Consider the following 22,975-nt stretch of genomic DNA (forward strand, 5'->3'; position numbering starts at 1 on the left):
GGTGGTTCTGTCCAGACAAATCTGCAGACATTAGGTAATAAAAGCGTGTTCTTCCAATTTCACAGCACACTCGGTGTGGGTCTGTGGAGATGGACTCTTCACATGAGCCAAAAACTCTCATCAAGACGTGTCGTTCCCCAGCAAGGAGGGCTCCCCTCTCACGACGTTACCATGAAGGCCTGAGCCGAAAATTCTAAAAAAAACCTCCTTGAGACTAGGCTGTTCCCACCCAAAACAACGATTAGAAAACCAATTTTAGCATGAGTCCTGCAGTGTCTTTCCACCAGTAAAAAAAAACCCAAGAAACTTTTGTGCTTTTGAGGAATCTTAAAATTCCTAAAACAAGAGAACTACTCCACTGCACATCTGCTTGCTCAAGTGCCTTCCAGAATTCCAAGAGTGTAAAGCATGGGTGAATGAAAGTATGTCAAAGCCCTCATGTATATAAGTCACAAACCTCCACTCTGACAAAGGAAAGTTTTCTTCATACATGTCATCACCACCATAATCTTCATTTCATCCAAAAGTTCCAGCACCATTTTAACTCTGTTTGCTTTGGCAAAGCCATTAATGACGATTTCAAAGGTCACCCTGTTTGGCGTCATATGCATGTCCTGCATCATTTCTTAAAGATCATCATTAAAATTATCAGCTTGATAATGTCCTTTGGCATCAGTTTTTCATATTTTTCTAATACACACACATCATGCATCCAAACAAAATCATACGCATGCACTAAGGGAATATATACATTGGATGCGGATTATCGAAATGCATCACACAAACAATGAATCACACGCAGAAATTAACACAAATGCACAACAAAAGAAATGGAGGTGTATACGACTCGGATGCGCAGCAACACGACAACGTTATGGAGGAGGTTTATGCACCAATAACCTTTGAGTAGAGCTTTCATGGCAATTTCTTCTCCTACAAAGTGTCCATTACATGGCTCATCATGACATTCTTTTAGCATGGCCTCAATCTCATCACCTATAACACATCTTCGCAACACTCATCTTTGCCTTTCTTGTACAAAGCACTTCCTAGCAAGGTGTAGGGGGTTAATTCCAATAAAAGCTTCTTCTGATTCTCTACTAGAGATGCAAGGGGGATATTGTTGTACAGCCAAGAGATTGGCAATGTTTGCATACCAGTGGTTATAGTTTTAACTAAGAATAGGAAAGTATTAGGAAGTTCTGGATCATCTTGCCCCTTTTTTATAGTCTAAGGGATTTGCATGATAGATGATCAGCCAAAACACGTGAATGACCAAGCTTGGTAACAACTTCAAGATCAAACTTGTGGAATAGAAGGAGCCATCTCATCATTCTACCTTTAATATCTGCCTTATTCATAAAAAATGATAGAGCTTTATGATCCACATGAAACTTGAAGTGCATCAACAATAGATATTATCGAAACTTCTCCAAGGTGAACATCATTGCAAAGTACTCTAACTTAGCCACTATATAGTTCCTCTCCCTATCATTTAACTTTTGGCTATCATAATAGATGGGTTGATTCAACTGTCAGGAGCCTTTCTAGCAAAGGAATACACCTAAGACTTCTACAAATGCATCAATATGAACATGAAACTTATTTGTCGGATCAGGAGGTTGCAAGATGGGTGCTTTAATGAGACACTACTTTAGGGTATTAAAGGCTTCTTCATCGCAATCATCTATCCAAATAAAATCTATGTATTTTCCTAGGATTTTATGTAGGGGGCTTTCCTTATTGTAAAAAATGTGATAAACCTCATATAGTAGCCCACATGGCTAAGAAATAATGTGTCATATAGAGCTTTTCTCCAAATGGCTGTTACTCTTGCACCTTCTCTAGGTGGAGTGCCAATACTTGATCCTACCCCTCTTCTAAAGCAACCTCCACCTCCTATTTCCTCTCCTCCTCCAGTGCAACCAAAATTGGATTCTGAAGATGGGCTTCACTAGGTTCCCTCGAAAGCGTATTTACGCACAAAGGATTCTTCCAGTCCTCTTATTCCAGATCCTCTTGTATAGGAATCTACTCCTACTATTTTAGCATCTTTGTTCTCTCATTCCTTACTTGGCTTTGTATATTTCCCTAAGTAATTTGGATTTAGAACTCCTAGAGAAGGGGTGGAAAAATTTGTGGTCCACATACTTGCTACAATTAATGTTTGATAGATTTGTGGATGAGATGATTTCTTATAAGCCAAAGTTACTTTCTTTAATGTATCTTAAAGGAGATTTGCAAATCCTTGATGAGGAGGACTTGAATGTTTAATATGTAGGTGATGTGATCTTACAGGTTGTCATGTATGTATATTTAGTTGAGATGACTTTTGTAACGTGTCCACTTAGTATCATCCAGGACACGTCTTAGCAGTCCATCGGAAAGGATGTCTAGAAAGCTCCGCCCGACACTCCCATGGAATGTTACGGGATTTGCGATCTAGGTCTTTCCGCATTTGCCACGTAGCGGAAGTATCCTGGCCGTTCCCAGTTAGGATCGACCGGAATTAGGGTTTTCTTGATTGGTCATTACCTAACATCAATTAGTGTCGAACCCAAGCGAACTACTTTACCGAGAAATGCCAGGTCCGAAGTGGATTCACGCTGCACATGGTTCAAGGATAATGGGAAACGAGAGGGATGCAAAGATCAACCTCTCTGCCATAAGGCATAGTCCCATTCCGTTCCCCTAAAACAGCGTAAAATTGGTTAGACATAACTCTAGGTCAACGCTTTTGTTTTTCGTGTCCTTTGACAATCATCCCGCTGTTCTTCAAGATTTGAGAAAAGTTCCCGGCTAACTGGGACCACCCAACTGTAGGACGGACCCATGGCCCATCCTCTGCACTTTCCTTGGTTTGTTTTAGTCATATAATTATCTAACACATTAATTTGACATGTAACAACTAGCTTCTTTAATTAATCCGTTAAGCACTGGTTCCTTCACGCAATCTTATCACGTGACATAGAAAAACAATATCAAACAAGTTCCTTATTAACATATTATCATATTTATCTTAGAAATACAAGGAGTTCCACCCGTAGGCTTGTCCATAATCCGCCCGAAGGCTATCCAGTAGTCCACAGGGATTACTATTCCAAGCTTCCGCCCGTAAACTAGTATGTGGGCCTCGAGATCCAATCCCGAGTCACGTTAGCCTCTTGTGCAGGACCTGGAAGGCAAGGGATTTATAGCCAGAGCCCCCTGGCACCCAAGCGTCCTCTTGCTCCAAGTAGAGCTCAATGGAGAGACCTCTCGCGGCGGGTTCGGTCCACGTTTCCGGTGCGGTCAACAACCCCCTTGGTTAGGGTCAGGCAGGCAGTCGGGGGTAGCTGAAGCTGCCTCTCCCTTCAAGCCTTCAACTTGAAGTATAGATATTTATTTAATTTATAAATCAAATAGTGCTCTAAATTCTCTAGCAAGCACAAACACTTTCATTAACCGATCTTGTTGTTGGCAAACTGCTAAGGAATCATTCTTTCCTTTCGAATGCATCAGCACTCGTTCCAAGGTATCTTGCAACTTGGCAAGATCCCTTATATTCTGGGTTAGGGCGTACCCTATTAACCCAACTTGGTCAACCCTAAAGCTCATTGAATACTTTAGTTTCTGGTTTTTAACCTTCCTTATTTAGAAGGATATCAAAGAATACACCATTTTGCAAGATAACTTGCGTAAGGATCCGCCATCCTTGTTGAGGGTATTTCACTTTTCTTCTTGTGAATCAATCACAAGACTATATGACTTCGTACTTGCCACACAAGTCCTGCATCGTACTATGCGATGAAGCAATCCATTTCAATTTCTTTAAGCTAATGTTTGTCAGACCTAAGGTCTCCTTTCCTTTAAGAACCTCAGGGACAAACCCTAGTTCTTTTATGATTTATTGATCGTACAATCAGGGAAGGTGGGCAAGTAATTTAAAGTATAAACGTTTCTCTGGATTCTAAATTATTCCCAATGCATATTTCGCAGCATAGGTATTTCTAAGTTTACATTAATTCGGTTAACTTTTAGAAGGTAATATCGAGATCACCTAGGCACGATTTGTTATCTATGTGATGATTGATTTTTCAGTCCTAAACTTTATTGCATCGAGGTTAGATACATTCAAGTAATCTTCCTTTTCTCTTTGCGAACAAAACTCATGCCAAATAAACAATCTTTCCCTTGCTAAGATATGCAGTTAGCAATGATGACTTCCTAGAGTTTAAGTAAAGTAAGAAACCTTTCATAAATTTCACCTTCTATGATGATTCGTTGTAAAAAGAATAGGGGTTAATGGTGCAAGATGCAGTTTTTATTCCTTCAAGATTTAACCGAAATATACTACTATAGTAGGTAATCTTGCTCATAATTTGTTTCAATGAATGATGCTATTTGAAGGAAACTATATTTTAAATATTATCATTTTTACATGTTCAATTAAACTAAACTCCTTCATCGTAAATAACTAGGACAAAATATATCTTATCCCTAACAATTCATCTTGCATGATTAAATTAAAACCGATATAAAACTAAGAAGGAAAAACCTGGTTTTGGGGTGAGATATCCACATGGATACTGGGAGATGACCCTCCCGCAGCTACTCCTTGGACTTTCTTAGACGGCATCGAACGAAGATGGATGGGTGCTTCAGGAATCTACTATATAGCCGCCCACCGGTTTGCTTATCTATAGACCAACCTAAAGAGGATAAGTGGTTGGAAGACTTGAAAGTCGTGAAGCTGTTCGTTTTTGTGGAAGCTCACGTAAATTCGACTTTACATATTCAAGGTAGGAGGATTGAGATGAACTCATATGTATATGGGGAAGTAACTCGTGTAATCCCCGCCGACAGGATTAAAGTATTGGGCTACCATGAGAAGTATAGATTTCAACAGAAAGGATATCCTGAACTTCCAATGACTTATCAATTCTTGAAGATCCATGACCCAAAACCCTACTATTACACAGTTCCTATAGATAAATGCAATACAACGTTGTTCTCCCCAAACTAAATGTAACAATTGACTTATCATCACAGGAAACGTTGTATTCGAAAGGGCTATGCCCATGTTAATACAAATAAAGACTTCTTTTTATCAATGTCTGGCTATGTATAGAGTTGATAAAAAGTTAATTAGCTACATTATTTACGAGATAGCCGAATTAAAGATGTCATATAAGCTAACGTCGATTATCGTATAATAACATTAAGAAAACCTTTATTCAGGCACAACCCCAGGTACAGGTTCCAAACTCGCCTCCTACATCAAGTAATGTTGTGATCCAGGAGAAGAAGTTCCTTCTCAAGCAGATTAAGCCACCAGAGTTTGACGGGAGAGGTAGATTCATCCAGGCTGATGCTGAAATTTGGATTGAATCCATGGAGGATTACTTTGAAGCAGCCGGTACTGCACCCGCCAATCAGGCTATGCTCGCCAAGTTAAAGTTCACCGGCGAAGCCAGACTAATTTGGTGGAAGTAATGGTGCAGGGATCAAGAGATCGCAGAGGGGTCCGTTACCTGGGAGAAGCTGAAGAAAGCCGTGCAGGGAAGATACTTACCACCCGCATATCGCACGTAGAAAATAAACGAGTTCTACGAGCTAAAACAGCTAGGACTCACTCTTGACGCATACTACTCTAAATTCATTTCACTTTTAAAGTATGCGCCATAGATGGACATGACACAGCAGGTGTCCAAACTTTGTGCGGGCTTAAATCCACCAGTAAGTACCCGTCTCGAATCTATGCGTCCATCAGATCTTCAGAATGCACTCATTTGAGCGGCTCCTATAATTCAGGAGGTGCAAGCTAGACCAAGGGGTAACAAAACTTGGTCTTATAATGACTCGAATAGAGGAGCATTAAGACCTCAAATGAAGAGTTCAAGGTCATAATCAGGGACAAAGAAAGAAAGAAAGGACGCATAATGTCAACAACTTTGTTCCTACTCAAAGTAATGGCCGAAACCTCCGTTGTTTCCACTGCAACAAACCTGGTCACTTCAAGAGGCAATGTCCCAAGCTTGGTGGAGGACATCGCCAAGTGCCATTTCAAGGAACAGGCCGTGGTTAAGGAGCCGCTACCCGAGGAAGAGGAAAAACCGCCTGCATTGCCAATAGGCAAAGATGCGAAGAAGAAGAAGAGGAAGATCTGACCATGGAAGCAGGATTTGAAAGAGCGACAGTCCATGCCGCTTTACACAGAAAGGGGCCAAATCGCCAGTTCTCAGTGATTTAGACACCGTTGGGCTATCAAGGTAAAGGTTTCTAAACCTTGATTGATTGTGGCAGTACACATTCCTTTATCTCACCAGCATGTGCAAAAAGATTAGGAATAGCCACAGTAGAAGCACCTACCCTGCTTGTGGAATTGGCAAATGGTCGTGAGGTAACTTGTACCAAGCAAACTACTAAGGTGGAATTCTTTCTGGGAGGAAAAAAGACTACGGTTAAATTCAGAGTCATGAATTTAGGTATCCATGAGTGTCTACTCGGAATGGATTGGCTTAGGCCCAAGGACACCCACATTCACTGTGGAAAGGGTCAAGTTTCCTTTCGAAACTCTGAAAGGGAATTTGTCACAACTCAAGGTGAGGCTGGAGTGCCAAGAATTCAATTGGCCAAAGTATCTCGGATCATAAAAGGAGTCAGAAAAGGATTACCCGTTTACTTGATCAAACTCAACAAGTTAGATCAAAAGTAAGAGTCTCATGAAGGACCTTCTTGGCTAAAGGAATACGCGGACGTATTCCCTGAAGATTTGACCGAACTTCCACCTCAAAGAGAAGTTGATCATGAGATTAGGTTAGTGCCTAGAGCTACACCAATTGCAAAGAGACCTTATAGAATGTCCATACCAGAAGCAATTGAGTTGAAGGAACAACTCGAGCAATTGTTAGATCAGGGCTACATCCGGCCTAGCAATTCACCGTGGGGAGCTCCAGTAATATTCTAGAAAAAGAAAGATGGGACACTTCGACTATGTATTGATTACCGAGGGTTGAATCAATCAACAGTCAAGAACAAGTATCCTATTCCTAGAATAGATGAGCTTCTTGATCGTCTTCAGGGTGCAAAGATCTTATCCAAGATTGATCTCAGGTCAGGTTACTATCAGATAAGGATCAAGGAAGAAGATATCCCAAAGACGGCCTTCAATACAAGATATGGGCACTTTGAGTTCCTGGTCATGTCATTCGGGCTTACGAATGCACCTACCACCTTCAATAGATTAATGCAGGACATCTTTAGGCCATATCTTGATGATTTCGTGCTTGTCTTCTTCGATGACACTTTAGTCTATTCTAAACAGGAAGAAGATCATGAACCTCAACTGTGAATTGTCCTTGAGACAATGAGGTCACATAAGCTGTATGCAAAAATGAAAAAGTGTGCATTCTTCAAGCGTCAGATTGAATATTTGGGATTCATAGTATCATCAGAAGGAATATTAGTAGACCCAGCCAAGGTCAGAGATGTGCTTGAATGGCCAATACCAGTATCCGTCAAAGGAATACGTAGCTTTCTTGGATTGACAGGATGGTATAGGGTCTTCATAAAAAACTATGCTTTGATTGCAGCACCTCTGACATATTTATTGAAGAAGCAGATTTCTATTGCATGGTCAACTCCCGAACAAAATAGATTCGATAGATTGAAGAAAAGTTTGGTATCAGCACCTATTTTAAAACTTCCAAACCTCAATAAGGAGTTCAAGGTAGTAATTGATGCTAGCATTCTTGCCTTGGGGTGTGTACTTATGCAGGAAGGTCATCCAGTAGCATACTCTTCAAAGAAACTTAAGAACCATGAAAAGAATTATGCTATGCATGATCTGGAATTGCTAGCTGTCATCCATGCTCTAAAGCTTTGGAGACACTACCTGTTGGGTAACAAGTTTACTTTAGTAACCAACCATAAGAGTCTCAAATGGATCTTTACCCAGAATGAGCTCAACATGAGGCAACGTCGGTGGATTGAAGTGTTGGAGGAATATGATTTTGAAATCTAGTACCGACCAGGGAAAGAGAATGTAGTTGCTGATGCACTTAGTTGCCAGGCATTCCTAAATTCCCTAATCTTGCAAAATCCATCAACGGCCAGATCTTTGGCTACAAAAGTATCTATGCCAAACAACCCTATACTTGAGTTAGCTAGAGAGGAAGCATGCCATGATTTGGCTTACCAAACAATGCTAAAAGAAATATCTACCAAGGAGTAGAATCAAAAGTTGCGAGCTAAGGATCAGGAATTTTCCATTGATAATGGACTTGTCTATTACAGAACAAGGCTGTGTATACCAGCAAGCCAGTCACTTAAGCAGAAGATAATGTGGGAAGCTCATGATTCCCCTTTCGCAGGACATCATGGCTATGCTAAGACTCTTAATGCAGTTAGGAAGAGCTACCATTGGGAGAGGCTCAAAGGTGACGTTCTCAAATATGTCACTGAGTGTTTGTCTTGCCAACGTATCAAAGCCGAACATGTCATGATGCCAAGGAAACTGCAACCGCTTGACATCCCCCAAATGAAATGGAAATTCATCAGTATATGGATTTTGTTGTAGGCCTACCCCAAATCTAGGGAGGATACAACTCCATAATGGTTGTAGTTGACATGCTTACTAAAGTTGCACACCTTACTCCAGTAAAGACAAACTATAAAGCCTCCGACATTGCAAGATTGTTTATCAAAAAGATATTCAAACTACATGGTTTGACCAGAAGAATCATTAGTGATCGAGATTCTCTCTTCACATCACACTTCTGGAGAGCTATCTTTGAAGCTATTGGGACTCAACTCTGTTTTAGCACTGCCTACCATCCCCAAACTGATGGCCAAACAGAGCGTGTAAATCAAGTCATCGAGGATATGCTTAGGGCATACTGCTATCGAGAGCCGAAGAGGTGGATTCAATACTTGCCATTGGTTGAATTTGCCTACAATGCTTCTTACCAGCAGAGCATTCAGATGACTCCTTTTCAAGCATTATATGGTCATGATTGCAGAAGTCCCCTAAACTTTTCTGATCCAAACCTAAGGGTTGAAGCGTCAAGATAGATGTTGGAAGACATGGATGATCAAATAAAGTCAATAAGACAAGACATACAAGCGGCCAAGGATAGACAGGAAGGACGAAAGGAGATAATGCTGCCGCCTTGCCTTCGAATGCTGCCGCCTGACGTCGTGTGGAGAGAAGGATAAAGCCGAGCCGCTGTTGCCTGCAGACTACCCCCGTCGTCGCCATCTCCAAATTCTTGCCGTCGTCAACAGCTTTTCAGAAGCCTTGGAAGCTTCTTAGAAGCTTCCAAGGATTGGGTCCCCTAAGCCCCCTTTCCTGTGGCTTAGGACTACCCCCACGAATTCCCTTCTAAGGGGGACCACCTCAAGCCCCCTTCCTATACCTTAGAACCCTTTCACCCCGGTTTTTTTTCTAAAACCCTCAAGCCCCCTTCCTATATTCGTATTCCTTTTACCTTTTCACCCCCTCATAATCCTTTTTCCCTTTCACCCCCCATACTCCTTTTAACACACTCTCTAAGCCCCTTTCTAACCCTGTGTCCCCTTTTCCTTACACACCCTTTCCCCTCTTCTTCCCCCCCCCGTGCTAGAAGCCTTCACCCTTCACCTTTCCCTTATCACACCGGGTTAAAATCCCAAAAATCTTTACTACCCCATGTCCAAGAACCTCTCTAAAAATCCCCCTTCCTATATCTTTTACCCCAAGCCCAAAGTTCTCTAAAGGTTCATATGGTTGCGAAGCCACACTCACCCATAACCTTTTTGCCGTGTATATACCCTACAGGGCCTTCTGAGGCTTTATAAACCTTTCCCTCTCCGAAGAAGCTAAGACTTTAAAAGTCTTATTATCCCCTCTTGTGGTCAATCTTTTGAACGGCTCCTTGCCTCAAAAGAGAGGCGGTGGAAATCCGAAAAAGAAAGTAAAAGCTGCCTTCATGTTCGAAAGATTACAACTGCGATGCCGCCTAAGAAAGTCCAAGGAGTAGCTGCGGGAGGGTCATCTCCCGGTATCCATGTGGATATCTCACCCCAAAACCAGGTTTTTCCTTCTTGGTTTTATATCGGTTTTAATTTAATCATGCAATATGAATTGTTAGGGATAAGATATATTTTGTCCTAGTTATTTACGATGAAGCAGTTTAGTTTCATTGAACATGCAAAAATGATAATATTTAAAACACAGTTTCCTTCAAATAGCATCATTCATTGAAACGAATTACAAGCAAGATTATCTACCTACTATAGTAGTATATTTTGGTTAAATCTTGAAGGAATAAAAACTACATCTTGCACAATTAACCCCTATTCTTTTTACAACGAATCATCATAGAAGGTGAAATTTATGAAAGGTCTCTTACTTTGCTTAAACTCTAGGAAGTCATCATTGCTAACTGCATATCTTAGCAAGGGAAAGATTGTTTATTTGGCATGAGTTTTGTTCGCAAGGAGAAAAGGAAGATTACTTGAATGTATCTAACCTCGATGCAATAAAGTTTAGGACTGAAAAATCAATCGTCACATAGATAACAAATCGTGCCTAGGTGATCTCAATATTACCTTCTAAAAGTTAACCGATTTAATGTAAACTTAGAAATACCTATGCTGCGAAATATGCATTGGGAATAATTTAGAATCCATAGAAACGTTTATACTTTAAATTACTTGCCCACCTTCCCTGATTGTACGATCAATAAATCATAAAAGAACTAGGGTTTGTCCTTGAGGTTCTTAAAGAAAAGGAGACCTTAGGTCTGACAAACATTAGCTTAAAGAAACTGAAACGAATTGCTTCATCGCATAGTACGATGCAGGACTTGCATAGCAAGTACGAAGTCATATGGTCTTGTGATTGATTCACAAGAAGAAAAGTGAAATACCCTCAACAAGGATGGCGGATCCTTACGCAAGTTATCTTGCAAAATGGTGTATTCTTTGATATCCTTCTAAGTAAGGAAGGTTAAAAACCGGAAACTAAAGTATTCAATGAGCTTTAGGGTTGACCAAGTTGGGTTAATAGGGTACGCCCTAACCCAGAATATAAGGGATCTTGCCAAGTTGCAAGACACCCTGGAACGAGTTCTGATGCACTCGAAAGGAAAGAATCATTCCTTAGCAGTTTGCCAATAACAAGATCCGTTAATGAAAGTGTTTGTGCTTGCTAGAGAATCTAGAGCACTGTTTGATTTATAAATTAAATAAATATCTAGACTTCAGGTTGAAGGCCTGAAGGGAGAGGCAGCTTCAGTTACCCCCGACTGCTTGCCTGACCCTAACCAAGGGGGTTGTTGACCACGCCGGGAACGTGGACCGAACCCACCACGAGAGGTTATGAACCTTTGGAGAACTTTGGGCTTGGGGTAAAAGATATAGGAAGGGGGATTTTTAGAGAGGTTCTTGGACACGTCTTAGCAGTCCATCGGAAAGGATGTCTAGAAAGCTCTGCTCGGCACTCCCATGGAATGCTACAGGGTTTGTGATCTAGGGTTTTCTACATCTGCCACGTAGCGGAAGTATTCTGGCCGTTCCCCAGTTAGGATCGACGGGAATTAGGGTTTTCCTGATTGGTCATTTTCTAATAGCAACTAGCGTCGGACCCAAGAGAACTACTTTACGCAGAAACGGTAGGTTCGAAGCGGATTTTCGCATCCCTCTCGTTTCCCATTCTCCTTGAACCAAGTGCATCATGAATCCGCTTCGGACCTGGCGTTTCTGCGTAAAGTAGTTTGCTTGGCTCCGACGCTAGTTGCTGTTAGGTAATGACCAATCAGGAAAACCCTAATTCCAGTCGATCCTAAGTGGGAACGGCCAGGATACTTCCGCTACGTGGCAGATGCGGGAAGACCTAGATCGCAAATCCCATAACATTCCATGGGAGTGCCAGGCGGAGCTTTCTAGACATCCTTTCCGATGGACTGGTAAGACGTGTCCTGGATAATACTAAGTGGACATGTTACAACTTTGGCAAATGGCTTGAGAAATTATCGTCAATAGACATCTTGGCGTAGAGGACATGCTTGGCATCCTCCTTTGGAGGATTGTGTCATGGATCCACATAATCAACATAGTATTTTTCATCAATCTAATATCTAGCCTTTATGCTCTTAAGTATTAGTTAATAATTCTTTGTTCACATATGAATTCTTCCAAAATTTTAAATTTTGTAGTGCTATTTTTTATTATGATCTTAATGATGTCCTATGCTATTACCTTATTTCGTATACCCTACCTTTTGTAAACTTCCATTATCAATTCTAGTCCAAATATTCTTATCATTCATACATGCAAATACCATCCACATTCATGTTTTTACTAGGTTCCATTCATCCTACATCTTCTCCTACCCCTTCTAAACCTCTTCCTATTGTTCCACCTATTCTCTCTATCTTCTCAGTAAAGTCCCTTCAAGCATTTTTATTATCTTTTCCTCCTCTGCCATCTTAATTTTCCCTTCAATTATTATCTTTTTATGATTTATCTTACCCACCTTTTCAATGTTCCCCTATTATTTGAGTATCCCCACCCACTGAATATATCAATTTTCCTCTACAATCTATAATGGATGCTCTTGGATATGATAGTGATATCCTCCATCAACATCAGTGGAGTGGACGTTACATGATTCTTTGATAGGACATGTATCTAATCCAGATACTAGAGTTTCTCGTACAACCATGGATTATGAAAGTCAAGGTAGAGCATATGCTCTATTTTCAATTGAATCCTCCCAAAATGAGCATCATCTCCTCCCCTCTAATACTTTCACAAGACTATTCTTTATGTGCTACAAAAATATATTCTAATTTTGGCTTAAATGTATAAAACACATGCATAATCACACATATAATCACACATATAAGTACAAAATCATCCACACTCGTATACATAAAGACTTGGAAATACATTGTAGTATACATTTCCCACTACTACACAAGGACAAGAGGCCATAAATATAAAATAACATCTCTCTCCTCACACTCAATAGATAAGATATAAACCTACACTCTTCTGAATGCCCTCTCACTGTCTCTAAGCATGATGATATATAAGAAGCCCATTCGTCACACTATGGCCCATTGTATATGTACCTTCCCAACCCTTGTGCTCTCAAGTATGCTCATACAATTGACGAAATTTGTGTTGCCTATTCAACCAATGTTTTGATGATAGTGTGACTTGAAAACATGATGTGCATTTCAAGCATGCAATTCTCACACAAGGAAGATGTATGCATTAGTAGATTAAGTGCCTAGGCTATGCAAAAATTTCCAATGCACATGCAAAATAAAAATATAGTTCATTAATTTTGTTCATTTCCTTATATATTCAAGACCTCTCCTCTCAAATAAGAAATATATTTATGCTCCACCCCCATCCCCACTAACCACTTTGGATGAAATTGTGGCGTTCAAAACCCTAATTAATGATGATGTGGTCCTTCACAGCCCCCCAATGACTTACCAAACCACCTCACTCTCTACTTCTACAAGTTCTTATTGAGTTTAAGGATTTTCCAATGTTTTCCATTGAGTAGTGTGTGCTCAATGTGAGATGTAATCTCTCGTGCACATGGAGCTAGGGTTACAAAGTAAAGTCTTAATGGGCCTCATGCCATGTAGTGCATAAAAAAAGGTGTAATTAGTGCATATTTCCTCTTCTCATGCAAGTAATTTAAGAAGTATTCCTTGATCCTAGTGAAGTGAATGAATTCCAGGTTAAGAAATTTTTACCTCATCCTCTTATTGCTCAACCTTTTGCATAGATCTTCTTTCTGGCTTGTACACATGACCAATCTTGTCATATAAGATTATATGCATTATGGAAATTCAAAACCAAAACAAGGTTCAAGCTCATAGTCAACTAGAGATTGAGTTCTTTTTCAATTCTCAAAAATAAAATGTTGCTATCATACAAATAAATAAGATCTAGTATCCTAGTCATCCTATATACACTTTTGAATTTTTAGGTTTATCAAAAGCACATTAAAATAGCTTCTGTGTGCACATAGAGATCACTTCAAGTGAGTAAGGTAGTTTGGGTATGAAAAAGCTGCAAATTCAATTCATCTATAAATTGGTATTATTTCACCTACCTATGATAGTATACATAATTTAGGGGTTATTAAACTCAATTTTTTATAATTAAAGGTTTTGGTATTAGTTATGGAAAGTGTGAGAGTTGGCAATAAATAAATATTTGACCAATGAATGTTGTGGAACTAAATTTGAACATATAATAGAGGCATTGTAACAAACGAATAAAAATAAAGAAATTTGTAAGAAAACTCATTGCTTTGTCATTAACGGTTTTGGTATTTGTTTTGGGAAGTGTACAATTTTGTCAAAAAGAAAGGTGTAAGCTATGAATGGAACGAAAGAAAGTTGTAAGCTAGAAATTTCATGGGACTAAATCTACATATACTAGAGGTACAATTACAAGAGAGGATTGAGAAATTTTAGTCTCATTGCAAAATGTGTTGCTATAGTATGCAATTATACTATCTCATGATTGCATATATACTCATGCACCTTTAGATAATGTAGACAGAGGCTAAACGTAACATTTCAACAATAGATATAGAGGATACAAATATAGATAATATTTATGGTGATTAGTCATAAGGAACAATTACGACTTTGATATGAGAAATCACTTACAAAATGGACTTGATTATGAAATCCCTCTTAAGAACTATATTGTTGTCAATTTTTTAGCATCTAGATGATACTATGATACTCATTGTTCTCGGGTTGATTGTACTTCTATTTATTATTATATTCATTGGCCCTCACCCATTTTGAGTTATTATCAAAATCTCCCTACAATACAAATATTTTAGAAACTAAACTTTCCTCATGAGAAGAGTCTCTTAGCTAGATCTTAGGCAATTCTCTTATAAGAATTATACCTATCGTTTCCTTACAAAATGTAGACTTCAAGAACTCATAAAACTTCAATCAAAGAGTTTATAAGCTATACATCTAATATATGCCCTAATAATGAGACAAGCATGTCATGTGCAATATTTTGAATGAAAGATGTCCAAGTTACTCTCTCATATGATTTTATATAAGAAATGCCACAAAGGGTTTGTTTTTAGAGATAATAATATGTTGGTCACTACAAGATATAGGCCTTATACCGACATTAAAAGCGACGAAAATGTTAATAAAGAAATTTGTCCCCGTCATCACAAAAAACCTCGTTATTGGCGACGCCATAAAGCAGTCGGTATTAGCGTCGCTATTTGTGTTGGTATTAGTGACGTTGATATTGACGCAAATAACGACGTTGATAATGATGCTTTGCAACGCTAATACTGACGCGTGTAGTAAATTTGCGACTCTAATAGTGACGGTAACAGGAAAAAAAAATTGTGGCATATAGCACTATGTACTTTATTTGGGCCATAAAAATTAGTTTCATAACTGTGTACAATACTCATGTAAATAAAGATAAAGTGTACTTGAATCATAACACTGATACACGAAATAAATACATGATTGCATAATGAAAGTGACTGGTAAAATCATGGCAAGATATCACTACTACATAGAAAATGTCTACACAAATCATGTGACCAAAAAATAAGGGTGTGTGAGCTTCAGAGATCCAAGGGCGAGCTATAGATCATCGCCATCCGAAACCTCGTCCCGCCGCAAAGGAGCATCGAACGGACTCTGCAAAAAAGGAAACAACTACACATCAATCCACTATACAATAATGCATTCTAATTAAACATGGTAACTACCGACAAGAAAGACGAGTGACTTACAAGGCCGCCGTGTCCATACAATTGGTCGATCAATGCAGTGAGACCATGCCTCTCTGCATATCAAGTCTCAAGGCCGTCGGATTGCGATCTGTAATGGAGTGCTGCAAAGAAAACAAAATATAACTGCTAGAAACACGATTGTCAGTACAAAGGATATTGCAAAAAAATAAGTAAGCAAAACAAAAGAAAAACTTACAAAGTCCTCCAGATATGTCCTGTGGCTGCCACTCCCAAGATGATGGACCACTTTGGCCTCTAGTCATGTCCTCGCCGCCTCGCATTGCTATCTCGAACGTCCTGGAGAATCTGTAGCCTCCTCCGTGAGTCGATGCCAGTCGTCTGCATCTAGCCACTCGAGCTTTGCAGCACCACTCTCTTAAGTGCCTTGCGTGTGTCCGATCCTTTTTGTGACATATATGCACGCATGCACTCCATCATCCAGCCCATATAAAACCTATCTGCTATGGTTGGTACTGAAAACTCCTCATGCAAGGATGCTACTATGTAGTCCTTGCTCCCCTCTGGTATGTTTTTCCAATGATCTAAGACGTTGTGCTGAAAAACTTGTTGGCACAACTCTCTCATGTGAGCCATCACCCTCCTCACCTCATCATTCATGATGATGGCTCCTAACCTATCCTCTACAAGGTAGGCATACCCCACTGGGGTATGCCTAAGATGGGTCCTCTCCCACATGTGACCACACTCCTGGGCATATCGAGGAGACCCTTGTACATCTGGTGTACCGATCGGGCTATTATCTATCAAAATAGCACCCCTAGGGACAGCTGAGCAAAAGCCGAAGTGAGTGGAGTAGAAATCCCCATAGGTTTAATAAATCCCGGAGGTGACCATCCAGCAAGGAATAGAGTTCATGACCTACCACTGTGTCTAACACTTGGTCAGTGAAGGGGATTAGGAAAATGATCTTTATTTATTTTGGAATTCATCTTTTGGAAGTCCACACAAATCCATAACTTTGCATTATTCTTATCTTTGACCAAATGGGCAAACCCCATTCAATATGGGCCATTGTTTTGCTTCAAGGATCTTCAACAACTCTACTTTCACTAGGGCAGAGTAATTTGGATTCATGTGTCTTTGTCATCGTCGTATAGCCTTAGCATCAGGCTCTAGGTCGATGTGATGTTGACACACAATGGGATCAATCCCATTTATATCTTTGTAAATCTAAACAAAAACATTGAGATTCTCCTTCAATAGGTTATCAAGGGTCAACAGCTCCTATTTTGGAAGGTTGTTGCCCAATTTGAGATGTCTTTTCATGCCATTTGCATCAATAAGATTCAATTTATTTTCGCATTCCACTTCACAAATGAAGGTATCGCAGAATGCTTCTAAATACATACCAGGATCCTTAAAGGAAGTGATGTCCTCACCTGATGCTCTGCTAGAACTAGCTTTGATCTTTCCCATCAGGACTTGTTTGGCTCCTTGAAATGTTTCAAAATTTCTTGGAGAATTAATTACTTATAAAATTGATAACTCATCTTTTGAGGATTCATCTAGGAATGTCACATGACGGGGATCACCTAAATTCTATTTGAGTTGTAGGACTAGTGCTTGTTAGTAAGGTACATCATCATTATCTTTTCTAAAGAAGATAATTTCAGGAAATAAAAGACACTACTAAAGAAATCTTATTTTGTTTAATCCACTTCTTATAAATCTTTTGTGTATGATGAGATTTATCTATCTATCCAAAGTGTACCATAGTCATTTTTTCCAACATCATGGAATCCTTAGCTTCTGTGTCCTTTGCGTCATCCTTCTCATTAGAAACCTATTCTATAGGGATAACTTTTTCCTTGTCACTTTCATAATCTGCATCTTCACTTTCATTATGGTCCTCTTTGGACTCTATCTCTACCTCTGTAGGGAAGAATTGGCTCTCTATTTCTACTTGTGCTTCTGTCTCTAGCTTTGTTATGGCCATGTAGCATGGGAACTAGTACATCCATGCCTCTATCTCACTATCTGAGATAATTTTAGAATTCATTCCTAGTTTAGGTAGGAGGTATTCACCCATCAGCAGCATTGACGTTTTTCTGCTAGGAGTTGGCCTATAGTGCTCACAGTTAAGGATTGTGCTTCCGACTTCTTTGGGAAAATTTGCTTGACGGAATCTTCTTCTACTCATGTTCCATCTATAGCCTCATTGGAAGAGTAAAAGGAAATATCTATGGAGATGGATCTATGTCACTTTTTAGCACCATACACTTTCAACGCCACTTTATTTGGTCCCCTACCTAGAGTTAGGTTTCTTTGAATCAATCCATTCTTGCTTGTGATTCAAACAACCATGGTCTTCTGAGTAACAAAGGATAAGGTGTTCCATAAGAGTTAGGCTTTACCACTAGGTATGTCATCCAATAATCTCTACTAGCAACTATGGTCTTTATGTAAGAAAGGATGCCTAAATGCTTGATTATGCTTTGTTCAGCCAATCTAATAGGCCATTGGGTAGGTTGCATGTCTTGCAAGCCTAAACCTTTAATTGTTATATCCCTCATAATGTTAACTAAAGAGCCTTCATCTATTATTGTACTTGCAGTGAAGTAGCCTTCTATCCAAACTCCATTCTTTGGTGTCTCATGATCCAAGAAAGCGTTGGCTACATCCACTTCTTTTATAAGATTTGGGGTTCTGTTGTTTGTAACAATTGCAGGGTGACAAATCCTTAGACGATGCCATTACATGATGAGAATACTTTTAAACCTTTTTTGGGAACTAGGGTACAACATTAGCAATTGATAGAATGTCAAGTTAGGACAGAAGGTATCTAGGTCCTTGACCAAGTTGTATTCCTTTATTAGATCAATTGGATCTCCTCGTGGGGTTCACTAAGTTTTTGAGGAAACTAGGTAGTGGTAGACAAGATACTCTTAATTTCCTTAATGCTTTTAGTAGTGGTAACCCTTGTTAAAAGCTCATGGATAATTCAATTTAAATGTCTATGGATAATTCAATGTTTTCCATATCAAAGACAACAAATTGTCCCCCTCTTGCTGATCAAACTATCATATCTATTAATGTTTATATGTATTGAGCTACTCAAATGTTTGCTAGAAATTAGTTATTAGTTAGTCATATGCTACCTTCACATGGCTTGCTGCACCATTGAAATAAACGTTTGAAGGAGTAAGGATGAGAAATTCTCAATACCAAATTATTAGAGCAAAAGCAACAAGCATGGTTGCATTAGACGGGCATGAAATAAACAAATTAGAGTCATGTTTGGCATAGGGTTGAGTAACTAACCAAGTTGAGGCTACCCATTTGTACAATATGCATAATTAGATCTAGATATGACTATTTAATTAGGAGTGGAGAGGGCATGTGTAATGGTGCATGGATGTACACACGTATATATGCATGTTCTTGGGGTAGATGGCTCTTAGACAATCTAATGTACATCTCCATAAGTTCAATCCCAACTTTAACACATTTATCAAGAATTTTGAGAGAATGCAAGTAATTCTCTATATGTACATATAATTTCCTACTATCAGAAGTGGGGAATGATATTCTTACATTCTCTTATATAGGAAATTTTCAAAGAACATAGGAATTCACTAAAGTGATCTATAATTCCCTACTATTAGAAGTGGGAAATACATGATCCTATTCTCTTATATATGGAATTTTGAAAGAATGTAGGAAAATCTCTATTTTGATGTGTAATTCCCTACTATTAGATGTGGGTAATTTCATTCCCTAGTTATATGCAGGGAATATATGAATACATATATAGGAAATTTCATCCAATTTCCTACATTTCATAAAATTTCCTATAAAGGGAATGATTAAAAGTTCCTTGTGTAGGTCCTATTATTCCAATGTGAATTAATCATTCTAGACAGAGTACTATTTATGCCTCTTCTCTAAGTGACATTTATCTTTTATCCTTTTTCTACTATGTAGCATTTTATCTTGGCTTTATCTTCCTTTCTCCTAAGGCAAGGAGTCGCATGTCATTGATGTAAAGTTCACATAATCACTCCCATGTATGTATCATCTATGTGCATTTGCGAACCTTAAACAATATTGTCCTAGGTAAAGATTAATCAAACACTCATTGATGCTCAATACTTTAGAGTCCCATATGGTGCTTATGCTATGCATGGATTCATCGCATACCAACTAGGTGCAATTTAACTCCCCTTGATACAAGCACTTCACAAACTTCATCTTTGAATGTTTGAGATGTAATTTATCCTTTTCAATGGTCTATTCTAGCATGACAAAGTACAAAGCCTAACATATCTCATGCAAGAATCAAAGCAAGCATCTATCAATTTGGAAATACATTACTTAGGATTCGTACCGCAGTTGGATTGACAATGATGCCTTCACCCAAAGCTTCATTGCTGGTTGTGGGGTTACAATCCGCATGTGGCATTCTTCACTTGGGGGCCATTGTCTGCAGGTAGATCTGAGAGATAATGAATGAATGGATTTTGAGATGGAAGAGCGTAAGAGAAGATGGCGAAGATCGGGATAGGGAGAATTGAGCTATCTTTCTTCCTTGTAGCCTCTCGGGGTCTCCTCTCTCTCTCTCTCTCTCTCTCTCTCTCCAGCTCCTTCTCGCAACCTCTTGGAGAGGTATCCTTCTACCTCTCTCTTATAGCCTCTCGGGGTCTCCCTGTGCTTTCTTGTGCCTCCCCATGCCTCATATTTATAATGAATTAGAGAAGAGGGAATGTGGCTGAGAAGAAGAGTTCTTGGTGGAGGGCTCTTGGAAGAATCAGTGATCTGATGCTCAAATCATAAATTTGATGGTTCCATTGGCTTTAAAAGGGGGATAAAACCCCAAGAAACCCTTCTAGACACACTTGTTTAGAAATCTTTCACATGACTCCTTCTTTCTCTCCATGTTTGAAGTGTTGTCTACTGCCTATAAACTGTGATCGCGGCGACCGCGATTTTGCCAATCACTCTCTTTATTTTTTTCTTTTTATAAAATCTCCAAAGCTAACTAAAGCATCACTTGTCTTTTCTTTTAAATGGAATCCAATTCTAGAAATCTCCATATCTTTTTAGAATACTATCTAAAATATCTAGAATATGTTAGTTTTGCCCAAACTCTAATATTTTTGGACCATCCATACGATACATATTAACACTAGTGATTAATATGGTTCATAACTCTCGTTCACGTTGTAACTTTTGTGAAGGGTGGTTATGGTCCTTGTTAATCTGAGAAAAATATTAACTTTATGACTCTTGATTTTTTAAATAAATATTTTTAATTAAATAAAAATAGTTAGTTATTAATTTTAGTTAGTTTTTACCTTAGTTAGTCTTTAGTTAGTAACTTTACTAACTTATTAATTGACTAACTAACTTTCAAACTAACCAACTAACTTTTAATTGTGTGGAGATATTACATGAGTGTTGTAGGGTGTAGTTCTATGCCTCTATATTGTTATTTTTGAGTTTTCTACTAGTTGCTAATGAGGTATTAGGTATTTTCTACATTGTTGATGCAGTTTACTCTATTTTTATATAAGAAAATTCCATCCTTTTATACATTTGGCATAGATTTGGGGCTAAAAAAATGAGAATAATAAAGAATGACAATTAATAATCCTCTCTTGGTCATGGATACCCCTCCCAAGAGGCATGTATGTTTATAAGAAGGGTCATGAGAGACACTATAGTCACCTACGGGAGCTTAGTACTGCCACCTCAATTTAGTCTTCACTTCAAGTCTTCATTAGCTACTTCTTCTAGTTATTAACAGATTCCATTCATCTCTTTTCAGGATTTCCTCTGTTTTATTCTATTTGCTTCTGTAAATCTCCTATTTTATTCTATAGAGCAAATAGAATAAAATTGGAGATTTACAAAAGCTCTATAGAACACTTCACAAAAGGTCTACAAAAAACAAGAACATCATATAGCTCAAATCAAGATCAATTCAATCCATTAAAAAACCATCCAACACATTCTCAATTACTCCTCAAACCATTCATCTACAATCATAACTTCTCAAATAGAAAGAAAATAGATCAAAATAGAAGCAAATCAAACATATCATAACTAAATAGACACACTACAAAATCAATCGACATATCATAACTCAACTAAAAACCATTACAAGCTTCTCAAACCTACTCAATACATTCCAAACACTTCAAAACACTTTCAAGACTTTCAAAATGAATCAATAAACCCTCAGGATCAACCATTCAACTCATAAAAACAACAAAAATCGGCTCAAAAAATAAGTCAATTCAACCCTCAATAGAAACACAGAGAAATTCTTGGCGTGAACTCTCAGATCTCATTAATGATTAGAAATCTCCATCGAACTAGATGTCCTTGTAGAATAAGTAAAAACGTGAGAGGCACCCATAATACATCTTCATGTTACACTTAATAACTGCCTACATACTACATTTCATGAAGCATCTAGCTTTATGAGGCATTTAAAGACTACTCACATAGAGAAATCCTAAGCCTAAGGTAATGAACCATGCTATTGGTAAACATCATGCATCAAGCTTGCATGCCACAATGTTAAATACCCTACCCAAAAGTAGATATACCTAATGTGATAAATTATGCCTTACTCAAAGAATTGCACAATGAAGTAATCCACACAAAGAAATGATGATTAGAGCCTCTCTAGTAGGTCATAGCCCTCTAATGCAATTGCATAATCCACTTGGAAGACTATCACAAAACCTAGGCATATATATCATAGGTGTGATGGAAAATACAAAGTCTGATAGTAATACCAAAAAAAGCTTCATGAGGTGTGAGGCTCATGAGTATCATAAGAACTAGAGATAGACTCTTCATCTACATGCTACTCATGTGATAAAGAAGGTAGAACATCAATATCATGAATCTTATCAAATATTTGTTTCTTTTTTTAATAGGCTTATTATTGATATCCTACAATACTTCATTAATATTATCCTTCGAAGCATTAAGATCCAATGATTGAATTTTAGCTTTTTCCTATTGGTTCATACCCTGCAACTTAGAGAATATGGCCAACAATTTATCATATTCCCTTTGCACTCCATCAAGCTTCTCTTTAAGGGCATCCTTCTCATATATCAATGTCACTAAAAAATTTTGGAACAAAAGCCTACTACAAAACTCCATATGACCCTGATATCACCTAAGACATTCTCCCTACAATGGAAACCA

General features: G+C 38.6%; 1 pseudogene; it reads right to left on the reverse strand.

Annotated features, from left to right (window-relative positions):
• LOC148016960 (uncharacterized) overlaps positions 1-22,975 on the reverse strand; it is a 251,926-nt pseudogene that overhangs the window by 73,508 nt on the left and 155,443 nt on the right.

This window comes from Lygodium microphyllum, chromosome 22, assembly GCF_053477565.2.
Source record: "Lygodium microphyllum isolate KBCC chromosome 22, Lygodium_microphyllum_v1.1.10, whole genome shotgun sequence".
Taxonomy (NCBI): Eukaryota; Viridiplantae; Streptophyta; class Polypodiopsida; order Schizaeales; family Lygodiaceae; genus Lygodium; species Lygodium microphyllum.